Raw genomic sequence first — 12,394 nt, 5'->3', positions numbered from 1 at the left:
TTTAATCCATCTCACATTCATTTTTATATATGGTGAGATAGGGGTTCAGTTCTATTTTGCACATGGATATGCAATTTTCCCAGCACAATTTTTTTGAACAGACTGTCCTTATCCCAATTAATGCTTTTGGTACTTTGTCAAAAATCAGTTGGGTCTAAAATGTGGGTTCATTTCTGGTTTCTCTATTCTGTTCCTTTAGTCTGTGTGTCTGTTTCTGTACTAATACCATGCTGTTTTTTTACTATGGCCTTGTAACATATTTTGAAGTCAGACAGTGTAATACCTTCAGCTGTGTTCTTTTTGCTTAGTGTTGCTTTGATTATTTGGGCTCTTTTTTGGTTCCATACAAACTATAGAATTACTTTATTCTATTTCTATGAAAAATGACATTGGTATTTTAGCAGGCTTTCCATTAAATCTTTAGATTGCTTTGCGTAGTATGGTCACTTTAATGATATCACTTCTGACCCATGAGTATGGGATGTCTTTCCATTTGCTTGTATCATCTTTAAAATTTTCAACAGTGTTTTGTAGTTTTTTTTGTAGTGGTAGTCTTTCACCTTTTAGGTTAAATTTATTCAGGTACTTTTTGTATTTTTTGAGCTATTGAAAATGAAATTGCATTCCTAATTTCTTTTTCAGCTAGTTTACTGTTAGTGTGTAGACATGCTACTGATTTTTGTATGTTGATTCTGCATGCTGCATCTTTACTAAATTTATTCATCAGATCTCAGAGTTTTCAGGATTATTATTGATATTTGAGAACTTGTGCCTTCCATTTTATTGATTTCTGGGTTTTTTTGCATATCCTTTATTCCTTTATTTCTCTCATGTTTTATTGTGGTTTAGTGGGTTTCTGTAGTGGTAACACTTGAGTCTTTTCCTTATTTGTGTTTTTACTCTGCCAGTGGGTTTTATGTTTTTGTGGATTTTCTTTTTTTCTTTTTTTTATGATTAAGTACAGAATTTACTTAAACACAAAGCTTGGAAATAGCCACCTGGAAACATCAACCCTAAATGAATGGGATCAGCATTCCAAAGTAGAGACGTTAGGATTTCACACACAGAGGGAAAGACAGAGAAGCCTTAGCAGAATCATGACATTTTCCATTCAAGAGTAGTGCATAGGTTGCAGCAACTTGGTTGGTTACAGATTGATACACTTCAAGAAGGTTACTTTATCACTCCATGAGAAGGGACAATGATCCGAGGAGGTCTTATCTTTGGGGCTGCTTAGTCTTCCTAATTACTTACAGGAAAATTCTTAGAAGTTGTGCCTACATACCACTGGACTCGGGTTACATGGCCACATTCCTCTCAAGGCTCAGAATTACCTAAAGATCCATAGCTTTAAATTGGAGTTAGTTGATGTTTGAATTATTTAATTTCCTACTGAGATAAAGTTACTATCTCCCTTGCTGTTTACCTTTCAAAGAGAGCTCCCAAGTTTTTCAGAAATACATCCCTGGGTCATTAAGCTGAAAAAAAGGTTTAGTTAGTTTCTATAAAATACAAAGTTAGCTGAGTGTGGCGGCTCATGCCTGTAATCCCAGCTACTCAGGAGGCTGAGGCAGGAGAATTGCTTGAACTCGGGAGACAGAGGTTGCAGTGAGGTGAGATCATGCCTTGCACTCCAGCCTGGGTAACAAGAGAAAAACTCCATAAAAAAAAAAAAAAAAAAAAAAAAAAAAAAAAAAAAAAAAAAAACACCTCAGAAGACAGAGAAAATGCATTTACAAATTTTCTAAATAAATGTCCTAAGAAAAGAGACAAAAGGAAAGAAAATATCTTCCTCTATTTTTAACAAAGGAATTATACTATACCTCTCATGTATTTGGTTGTTTGTTTGAGACAGGGTCTAGCTTTCTCATCCAGGCTGGAGTGTGGTGGCGAGATCAGAGCTCACTGCAGCCTCCAACTTTCTGGCTCAAGTGATCCTCCAACCTCAGTGCCCCAAGCAGCTGGAACCACAGGTGTGCATCACCACACCTGGCTGATTTTTTTTTATTTTTAGTAGAGACGAGGTCTCACTATGTTGCCCAGGCTGATCTTGAACTCCTGGGCTCAAGCGATCCTCCTGCCTTGGCCTCTCAAAGTGCTGGGATTACAGGTGTGAGCCACCACTCTGGGCCCTGACTTTATTTCCATGAAAAATGAAATATTCCTTCACCTCCTTTGTATAATAGGCAGTTTTGTATGTCACCTTTCAGTTTCCATTAACCACTCAAACAACCCAGGACCTTGCCTAGTTTAATAAGCTGTTCTAATTGTCAGTACCCGCTGCAACCAGTGCCCCACTCCACTCCTTTACTGAGGTCCCTGCCCCTCTCCCCCACCCTACCCCAGATGAATAGGAGCTCACCCTGCCGGCAGGATGCATGACTCTGCCTGCTCAAACAAGGTGCTTTGCATTAAAACCATTTTCAACTTAAGAGGAAAAATGATTCAGCATTCAGTACAGGTAGCCCACTACAATATGTTGTTCTACCTTCGATTGTTTGAAATATTAACTTAAAACCTACAGGAAATGCCTGTCTTTATTGCAATCTCTGAACAAAAATTGTGAAGATTTCATGGACATTTATCAGTCCCAAATAATACTCTTATAATTTCTTATGCCTGTCTTTACTTTAATCTCATAATTCTGTTATCTTCGTAAGCTGAGAATATATGTCACCTCAGGACCACTATTGTACAAATTGATTGTAAAACATACGTGTTTGAACAATATGAAATCAGTGCACCTTGAAAAAGAACAGAATAGCAGCGATTTTCAGGGAACAAGGGAAGGCAACCATAAGGTCTGACTGCCTGTGAGGTCGGGCAGAATAGAGCCATAATTTTCTTCTTGCAGAGACCCTATAAATGAATGTGCAAGTAGGAGAGATATCGCTGAATTCTTTTCCCAGCAAGGAATATCAATAATTAATACCCTGTGGAGGCCGGGCACGGTGGCTCACGCTTGTAATCCCAGCACTTTGGGAGGCCGAGGCGGGTGGATCACGAGGTCAGGAGATGGAGACCACAGTGAAACCCCGTCTCTACTAAAAATACAAAAAATTAGCCAGGCGTGGTGGCGGGCGCCTGTAGTCCCAGCTACTCGGAGAGGCTGAGGCAGGAGAATGGCATGAATCCGGGAGGCGGAGCTTGCAGTGAGCCAAGATCGCACCACTGCACTCTAGCCTGGGCGACAGAGCAAGACTCTGTCTAAAAAAAAAAAAAAAAAAAAAAAAAAAAAAAAAAAAAAAAAAATACCCTGTGGAAGGAATGCATTCCTGGGGGAGGGTCTATAAAAGGCCACTCTGGGATTGTCTGTCTTATGCAGTTGAGATAAGGACTGAAATACACCCTGGTCTCCTGCAGTACCCTCAGGATCACTAGGGTGGGGAAAAACCCCACTCTGGTGAAATTGAGGTCAGACCAGTTCTCTGTTCTCAAACCCTGTTTTCTGTTGTTAAGATGTTTATCAAGACAATACGTACACAGCTGAACATAGACCCTCATCAGTAATTCTGATTTTGCCCTTTGTCTTGTGATCTTTGCTTTGCCCTTTGCCTTGTGATCTTTACTGGCCTCAGAAGCATGTGATCTTTGTGACCTACTCCCCGTTCATACACCCCCTCCCCGTTCATACACCCCCTCCCCTTTTGAAGTCCTTAATAGAAACCTGCTGGTTTTGCAGCTCAGGTGGGCATCACGGATCTACCGATACGTGATGTCACCTCTGGCAGCCCAGCTGTAAAATTCCTCTCTTTGTACTCTTTCTCATTATTTCTCAGACTGGGCGACACTTAGAAAGAAACTACATTGAAATACTGGGGGCTGGTTCCCCCCATACTTAACATAAACATTTTAATGTCAATTATGCTTGAACTCAATGTTAAGTCAACTCAATCTCAAGTCAATGCTGAAGGCTCTGATGCCAATTAAAGCTTTATGATTTTCTATAGTCATTGTATTTGGAACAATTATCTCAAAAATGAATTTTCTGATGTTCTGCAAGGATTAACCTCGGACTGAAGACCTTGCCATACATATGGCATTTGTAAGATTTCTGTCCAGTATAGATTCTCTGATGTCTAATGCTGTGTGAACGTGAAGTCAAGACTTTGCTACAATCATCACACTTGAGGTTTCTCTCCTGTATAAATTCTCCTATTTTTGCATAAGATGAAGCTTGACTGAAGACCTTGCACAATCATGACATTTGTAGGGTTTCTCTCCAGCATGAGTTCACCAATGAACTGCAAGGTATGAATGATGTCTGAAAAATTTGCCACATTTACTATACTTGTAAGATCTCTCTTCATTATGGATTCTCTAATGATTTGCAAAGGTTGTAGCATTACTGAAGGCTTTGTGAGAATCATTACATTTGTAAAGTTTCCCTATACCACTGATTGCATGATGATGAATAAGTGTAGACTGCCCACTAAAGGCTTTGCCACACTCATTACACGTGTAAGGTTTCTCTCCAGTATGAACTCTCTAATGTTGTGCAAGATTTGATTGTTGATTAAAAACTTTGCCATATTCATTATACTTGTAAGATTTGTCTCCAGTATAAATTGCCTTATGAATTACAAGGGCTGAATTTCAAGTGAAGGTCTTGCCACACTCATTACACTTGTAATGTTTCTCTCCAGTATGAAGTCTATGATGGCCTGTAAGAAATGACTTCTGACTGAAATCTTGCCACACTCATTACACTTGTAAAGTTTCTCTCCAGTATGACTTCTATAATGACATGCAAGGTTTGCTTTTTGACTGAAAACCTTGCCACATTCATTACATCTGTAAGATTTCTCTCCAGTGTGAACTCTCTGATGTTGAGCAAGGCATGAATCCCTCCAGAAAGCCTTATCACAAACCTTACATTTGTACGGTTTTTCTCCAGTATGAATTCTTTTATGTCTTCCAAGGTGTGACCTGCAACTGTAAATTTTGTCACATTCTTCACATTTGTAAGGTTTCTCTCCAGTATGAAGTCTATGATGAAGTGCAAGGTTTGCTTTTCTACTAAAAGCTTTGCCACATTCATTACATGTGTAATGTTACTGTCCAGCGTGAATTGCCTTACGCATTACAAGGGCTGAATTTCAAGCGAAGGCCTTACCACACTCATTGCACTTGTAAGGTTTCTCTCCAGTATGAAGTCTCTGATGTTGTACAAGACATGAGTCATGCCAAAAAACCTTGTCACAAACGTTAAGGTTTCTCTTCAGTATGAAGTCTATGATGAAGTGCAAGGTGTGCTTTTCTACTAAAAGCCTTGTCACATTCATTACATGTGTAAGGTTTCTTTCCAATGTGAACTCTCTTATGGCATGAAAGGCATGAATTATCCCAGAAAGCCTTGTCACAAACCTTACATTTGTATGTTTTTTCCTCCAGTATGAATTCTCCTATGTGTTTTAAGTTGTGATCTGCAACTATAAACTTTGTCACATTCTTCACATTTGTAAGGTTTCTGTCCAGTATGAAGTCTATGATGGCATTGAAGGTAAGACTTCTGAGTGAAGATCTTGCCACACTCATTACACTTCTAAGGTTTCTCTCCAGTATGAACTCTGTGGTGGCATGCAAGGTATTACTTCTGATGAAAGACTTTGCCACATACATGACATTTATATTGTTTCTCTCCTGAATGGGTTATGTGATGTCTCCTTAAGTGTGAGCTATAATTAAAGGCTTTGCCACACTCATTACATTGGAAAAGATTTTATTTCATGTGTACCTCCTGTATTTGTGTGAATAATGAAGAATGGATGAAATTATTCCCATACTTATTAGAAATATGGGTTTTGAGCCTACAAAAATTATTTGGGATGTTGAAACTGAGGAATCATCATTGATAGACTGGTCCACTTGATTACCAATTTTCCCTTTAGTCTGAAATATGTACAGTTCAGGTAGATGCAAATGAAAGCTTAATACGAGCTTAATCCAAGCTGATCTTTAATGGGCTTGTTTCCAGTGTGCCTTTGATTATGTCTATCTGTACTACAAGTTAACTCTTTGATTTCTGTCATGGGTGCTTCATGGCTATTTCTTGCCACTGAAACTCAAAGTTAGAATATCTTTCTCGATTTCTGGGAAGCAAAAATCATGTCTTTCCAATGTCCCTGTGTGGAACACTTCTGTATTGCCTTGCCCTGTTGATGAGAACTCCATCATGGATTTTAAAGAGCTATCCACAGATTCCAGGTTCCTGTAGTTCTCCAACATCATTTCCCTGTATAAAGCCCTCTGCTCAGAGTTCAGGCATTTCCACTCCTCCACAGAGAATTTTATAGCCACATCCCTGAAAGTCAAGTGTCCCTGAGGAGGAGCCATCCCTGGCTCCTTTACTTTGCTCTTCTTGGTGGCTTCCTTACATAACATGAGTTTTGGAAATCAACTGGACTCTCACCCAGACATCTCCAATTTGCTCTGGGTTGAGAAAGAGGGGCTGGAATTTCTAGGTCTGTGGGGACCCCATGTCGCCAGTATAGCAGCACCAGAGAATTGGGAAGCATACAGCTGCAGTGTAACCTTCAGTCCACTGCTTTTGTGAATTTTCATGATAGTAGTTATTGTCCTTTTGCTTCCAGGTGTAGAACCTCTTTCTTTTTATTCCAAGTGTAGAACTCCCTTCAGCATTTCTTGTCAGGCTAGTATAGTACTGATTAATTCCCACAGCTTTTGCTTATCTGAGAAAGACTTTATTTCTCCTTCATTTATAAAGGATAATATTTCTTGGTATAGTATCTTTGGATAATTTTTTTTACATCATTTTGAATATATAATTCCTTCATCACCTGGTCTATAAGGTTTCTGCTGAGAAATTTGCTGTTACTTTGATGGGGATCCATAATGAGTGACTAGATGTTTTCTATTGCTGTTTTTAGAATTCTCTCTTTATCTATGACATTTGACATTTTGACTGTAGTGTACTGTGGAGATGTTTTTGCATTGTGCTGACTTGAGGATCTCTGAGTTTCCTGTATCTGGATGTGTAAATTTCTTGCTAGACTTGGGAAATTTTCACGTATTATTTTATAGAATAGATTTTCAATCCCTTTCATTTTTCCCTCTGCCTTCTGGGGCACTGAAAATTCAAATGTTTGGTCACTTTGTAGCGTCCCTTATGTCATGTAGGCCTTGTTTATTTTTTATAAATACCTTTTTCTTTATTTTTGTCTGACTGACTTGTTTGAAAAGACCATTCTTCAAGTTCTGAAATTCTTTCTGCTGCTTGATCTAGTCTAGTCTTGAAGCTTTTATATGTATTTTGTATTTCAACACAAATTTTTCAATTCCAGAATTTCTCTTTTGTTCTTTTTAATGATATATATATATATATATCTTTGATAAATTTCTGATTCATATCCTGATTTGTTTTTCTGATTTTTTATTGTTTTTCTGAGTTCTCTTTTATCTCTCTCAGCTTCTTAAATATAATTTTTTAAATTATTTTCTAGAAATTTGTAAATTTCTTTTTCATTGGAAATTGTTGCCAGAGAATTATTGTGTTCCTTTGAAGTTTTCTTATTTCCTCGCTTTTTTTATATTTCCTGTGTCCTTACATTGATATCTGTACATCTGGCATAGCTATCACTTCTTCCAATTTTTAAAATTTGCTTTTATAGGGGAGGATATTTTTCTGAAGATGTATCCATGGTGTTCGTTTTATAGGGCACTTTGGCGTTGCATCTGGATGTGTGCAACGGTGTAGTCTCTGTTTATTTGTTGAGCTATAAACAGTGTCAGTGTTATCTGTGATTTCCTCTGTGGCTTAGGGCACAGTTGTTAGTGGGGTCTGTCATAAAGTTCTGTTGGGATAGGGCATCAGTTGGGCCAGTCTCTGGGGCCCAGTGGTGGCAGTGGCAGGCCAAGCATGCCTGTCCTTGGGCTTCAGGACACTGTATGCTGGCCCTGGTGTTAATCAGTCCAGTTGTGCCGATTCTTAGGTTTCCAGGCAGCTTGGTTGGTACCAGCAGTGGCAACAATAGGTCGGGTTGGTTGGTGTGTTCTTAGAACCCTGGGAAGTGGGATTGGCATGGACAGTGGCGGTAGTAGTCACAGGACAATCCTCTGTCTCCCATGCATTTCACATTGTTGTATGTTTGTAGTGGATTTAGTGGGTTTGGTGGGGCAATCCCCAGGTTACGGGTGATACATGCAGGTTGGTGCAAGTTGTGGTATAGTATGTTGAGTTAGCTTGTCTTCAGGCCCCAGTCAGAGTGTTCAGGTCCCAACAGTGGTTTATAAGTTAGGGTGATACCTAGGCTTCAGGAATGTTCTAGGGAACTGAGCAGTTGATGGGGGGCCGTAGAGCTAAACCAAGTGGACCTATCCTTAGGCCTTCTAGTGGTACATATAGGTGCTGGCTGTGGTAGGCAGGAACAAGGTGATCTCCACATCCCCAGTGAAACACTTAGGTGGGAGTGGAACCAGCTATGGTGTGCCCCTGTTGCTGGAGAGTATAAGGTTGCTTTCATTAGCGGCAGCCATAAACAAGCAGCTGAGGAGTACATACTTTGGCCCTAGGTGGCAGCTGCAAGTAGGGTAGCCTTTCCTCAGGGCACATATAAACACATGGTAGCCCTGCTGCCAGGGGTGGTGGGGCTTGCTGCCAATGTCTTATACTTTGGCCCTGGCAGCAATAGCCATCACTGGCATGCAGGCATCTAGGAATGTAGAAGTGCAGAGGCTGTTGGGACACAAGACAGGACATACTCTGGTATGGGCTACACTGTCAACATGATGCATTGCTGTAGATGCTTACAACTCAGGGAGTGTGTGAGCTCCAGGCTCCCTACATTTTTCTTAGGGCATGCAGGTGTTAAGAGGCTTTCTGGTGGCTAAGATTGCAGCAGTCATGGCGGGAATGTGTACCACTAGGGGTCACTCATTTACTTTATCACCTCATTAGGGAGCCTTTCTAGGCTCCCATCTGATTTTGGCTGAGTAGTTTGCCTCAGAATGCATATTTTAAATGTTTATATATTGTCTATTTACCTTCCAGAAAAGACATAACAAGCTACAGTCCCACTATTGTATTCATTTCTCTGGGCTATGTTGCATATTTTTAAACATAAAGTGTTTGCCAATATAATGAGTGAGAAAAACTGTATCATTATTGATTGAGTTTAAATTGTCCTGGTTATTACTAATACATTTAAATACTTTCTGCATTATTTGTGTAAATTCCTTTTGTGCAATCATTTGCCCCCATGAATCAGTTATCTGTTGCAACAATCGTGTTGCATAACAAACAACCACAAAACCCAGTGGCTTAATAAAATAATTATTTACCTCGCAGTAGTGGATTGGCAGAGTGATTACCTAGTCCGGGTTTACTCATGCATTTGCAGTCAGCTGCGGTTTGGTAAAGTAGGCTTTGTTAATTTTGCTTGTGCTGTCTCACATGTTTGAGGGTTGGTTGGCTGTTACCTGCTCAGAGAGATCATTGGCTGTGATGATTACACTGACATAGCACTGCTCCTCATATACCATCCTCCGGAAGGCAATCCCAGGCATGTTTTTAGGAAGGAATCAGTGAAAAGAGAGAAAGGGGAAACTTGTAAGCAATTGTTTAAGCCTCTAGTTACATCATATTTGCTAATATCCCATTAACCAAAACAAATTATGTAGCTGAGCATAGTAAGAAGGACAAGAGTCAGGGAATGTGAGTGCAGACGCTATATGGGAGAGCATAGCAAAATTACATAACATAGGATACAAATACAGGGGAAAAATGTAGCTGTTTTATAAGCCATGTACCATACCATTTTTCTAATGACGTGTCAAATTTTTTTAAAAATTATTTTCTTGTTCTTAAGAATTTATTTTTAAAGATATTTTATTATGCATATTTAAGGTATGCAACATGACATTATATGCACTTCTTTTACATGTAAAACAGTTAATGTAGTGAAACAACATATTCCTCATCTCACTGGAAACCCAGATTTTAAGGATTTCTCCGTGTTTTTGCATCCAGAGTAAAGCAACAGTTGCAAATCAGTAAGAAAATGACAAACTCCACCCTCTCCTTTCCAAAATAACTCAAAAAGTCAAAATACTGAAATGAATACTTCACCAACGAAGATATCCAAATGGCCAATAGATATTTGAAAAAGTTTTCTGCACCATTATTTCTTTGGGAATTACAACTACAATAAGATACTATTAGAAGGCCACTAGAATATTAACTAGAATGTAAAGCAAAAGGAACTTTCATGTATTGCTATCCTAAAATGGTATACCACTTTGGAAAAGTGTTTAGTCACTTCTTACGAAGTTAAATAGATGCCTCTTCTGTAATCCAGCAATGACACACCTAGGCATATATCCAAGATAAATTAGTGAACATGTCCACAAAATAACCATACAGAATGTCCATCACAGTGGTATTCATATTAGCCAAAAACTGAAAACAACCAAGATGCGATGTTAATTAACAGGGGAACTGGTAAACATATGATGGCATATTCACACAATTAATACTACCTGATAGTAGTCTTACGAATTTCTTGTAGTGTTATAAACTAATACAAAGAATGAACTACTGACATGCAACAGAATGAATACATTTTATTGTGTTTAAGGAAGGAATATAAACATAAAAGAAATGTATTTACTGAAATCATTTAGCCTTAATATAAAAAAATTACAAAGGCAGTACAAAATTAAAAAAATTATATAACCGTTTATTTTACAAATACAGATGTAAAATATTTGCATTCAAATTTCAAGAAATCAAAGCTCAGCAAAATAAAGCCAGAAAATAATTAAAACAATACAACACTATGATCAAGGGAAGTTAATTCTAAAAATGTACATATAGTTTAATATTTGAAAATAATACATTTTATTAATGATAACAATTATCAATGGTTTTAAAAAGTATGCAATTTTTCCTGAAGTTTGAAAAAAAAACAAAAAATAATACATTGTGATAGAAGTCATTATAGTAGTTACCTAGGTAGTGTCCTGGAACGTGAGGAAAAGTTCTGGAGTGATGGGAAAACTCAAGTCATAATTTAGGAGGTGACTACATGATTGTAATTGAACAATTCTCAAACTTTTTAGCCTGAAGACCACATTTTTATATCCGTAACAATTATTGAGGGTACCTAAGATCTGTTTTCTTAATATTGGTTATATTCATCAATATTTACCACAATAAAAATTAAAGCTGATATTTTTAAAATGTTAATTTTAAAATAATGAAAAACCCATTGAACATAAATATAAACAATACTTTTATTAAACAAAATAACAATATTTTCCAAACTAAAAATAGTTAACAAGAGTTAACAAGAAGAGCGATGTTATTTCCCCCTTTTTACACTTAACCTTTGGCTATTATCTGAAGACTGACATGAAGACATTTTTGTTTTTCTCATTCTAGGAGTAATGATCAAAAATAGTTATACTAGTTTTACATGATACCCTTTCAGCCTTTACAAAATGATTATTTTTGCCAATAACCCATTGATCTAATGCATGATTTTCAAATATGAAATTACAACATATTCTGGAAATAACTTCACATGGTCATGGTGTTTTATTATTTTAATTAATTTCTGGTTTATTTTGCTGAGTTTTAATTTTGTGAGTTTGGGTGCAAACACTTTTTCATCTGTATTTATAAAATAAATGGTTTCATAATTTTCTTTATTTTGTACTACCTTTGTAATTTTTTTTTTACTTCAGGGCCATATGATCTCAGCAAAATGAATTAGAAACATTTTAATTTTTAAATGTTCTGAAATAGTTTATGTAGCAAGAAAATTTTCTCTTCCTTAAAAATGTGAAAGAAAATATTTATATAACTTCTACCTAGTGTCTTTATTGAAGGTATATATTTTTTCATTTGTTTAATGATAATGAGTTATTTTTCATTTTCTAGTTTATTGCTACATATATACAGATCTTCATGTAGTCACATTCTATATTTCTTCCTCTACGTATTGTTTACTTGCAAATGTGTTTTATATTTAGCTGTGGGATATACAACTCAATTTATTTTTGTCTTAATTTTAAAAAGCAAACATGGATTAAATTTTAACTTGTTACTAGTTAATCCATGTTTGCTTTAAAAAGCAAACATGGATTAAATTTTAACTTGTTACTAGTATCATGTTTTAACACAAATACCTGTTTTTTCTTATCATGTGCTCTCAAGGAAGATCTGCATCTCATCTAACTTCTTATAATAACTTTTTCTGAAAATATTACTAGGTTTGGATTAAATAGAATTTAACTATACACATTATCTGTCTCTCTTTCCATATATCTTTGGTTTATTACCAAAAGGATCTTCCATTTCACTTTTTTTACTTCTTTTTCTTGCTATGCTCTAATCTTTAAATTTCAAATAGCAGTATTATAATATAATTCT

General features: G+C 37.0%; 1 pseudogene; it reads right to left on the bottom strand.

The window, feature by feature from the left end:
- Positions 1–4,292: 4,292 nt before the first annotated feature.
- LOC105739053 lies at positions 4,293–6,384 on the bottom strand (annotated as a pseudogene).
- Positions 6,385–12,394: the final 6,010 nt, after the last annotated feature.

This window comes from Nomascus leucogenys, chromosome 14, assembly GCF_006542625.1.
Source record: "Nomascus leucogenys isolate Asia chromosome 14, Asia_NLE_v1, whole genome shotgun sequence".
Lineage (NCBI taxonomy): Eukaryota > Metazoa > Chordata > Mammalia > Primates > Hylobatidae > Nomascus > Nomascus leucogenys.
The sequence above is the reverse complement of the archived record's forward strand: the minus strand, read 5'-3'. Positions and strand labels throughout refer to the sequence as shown.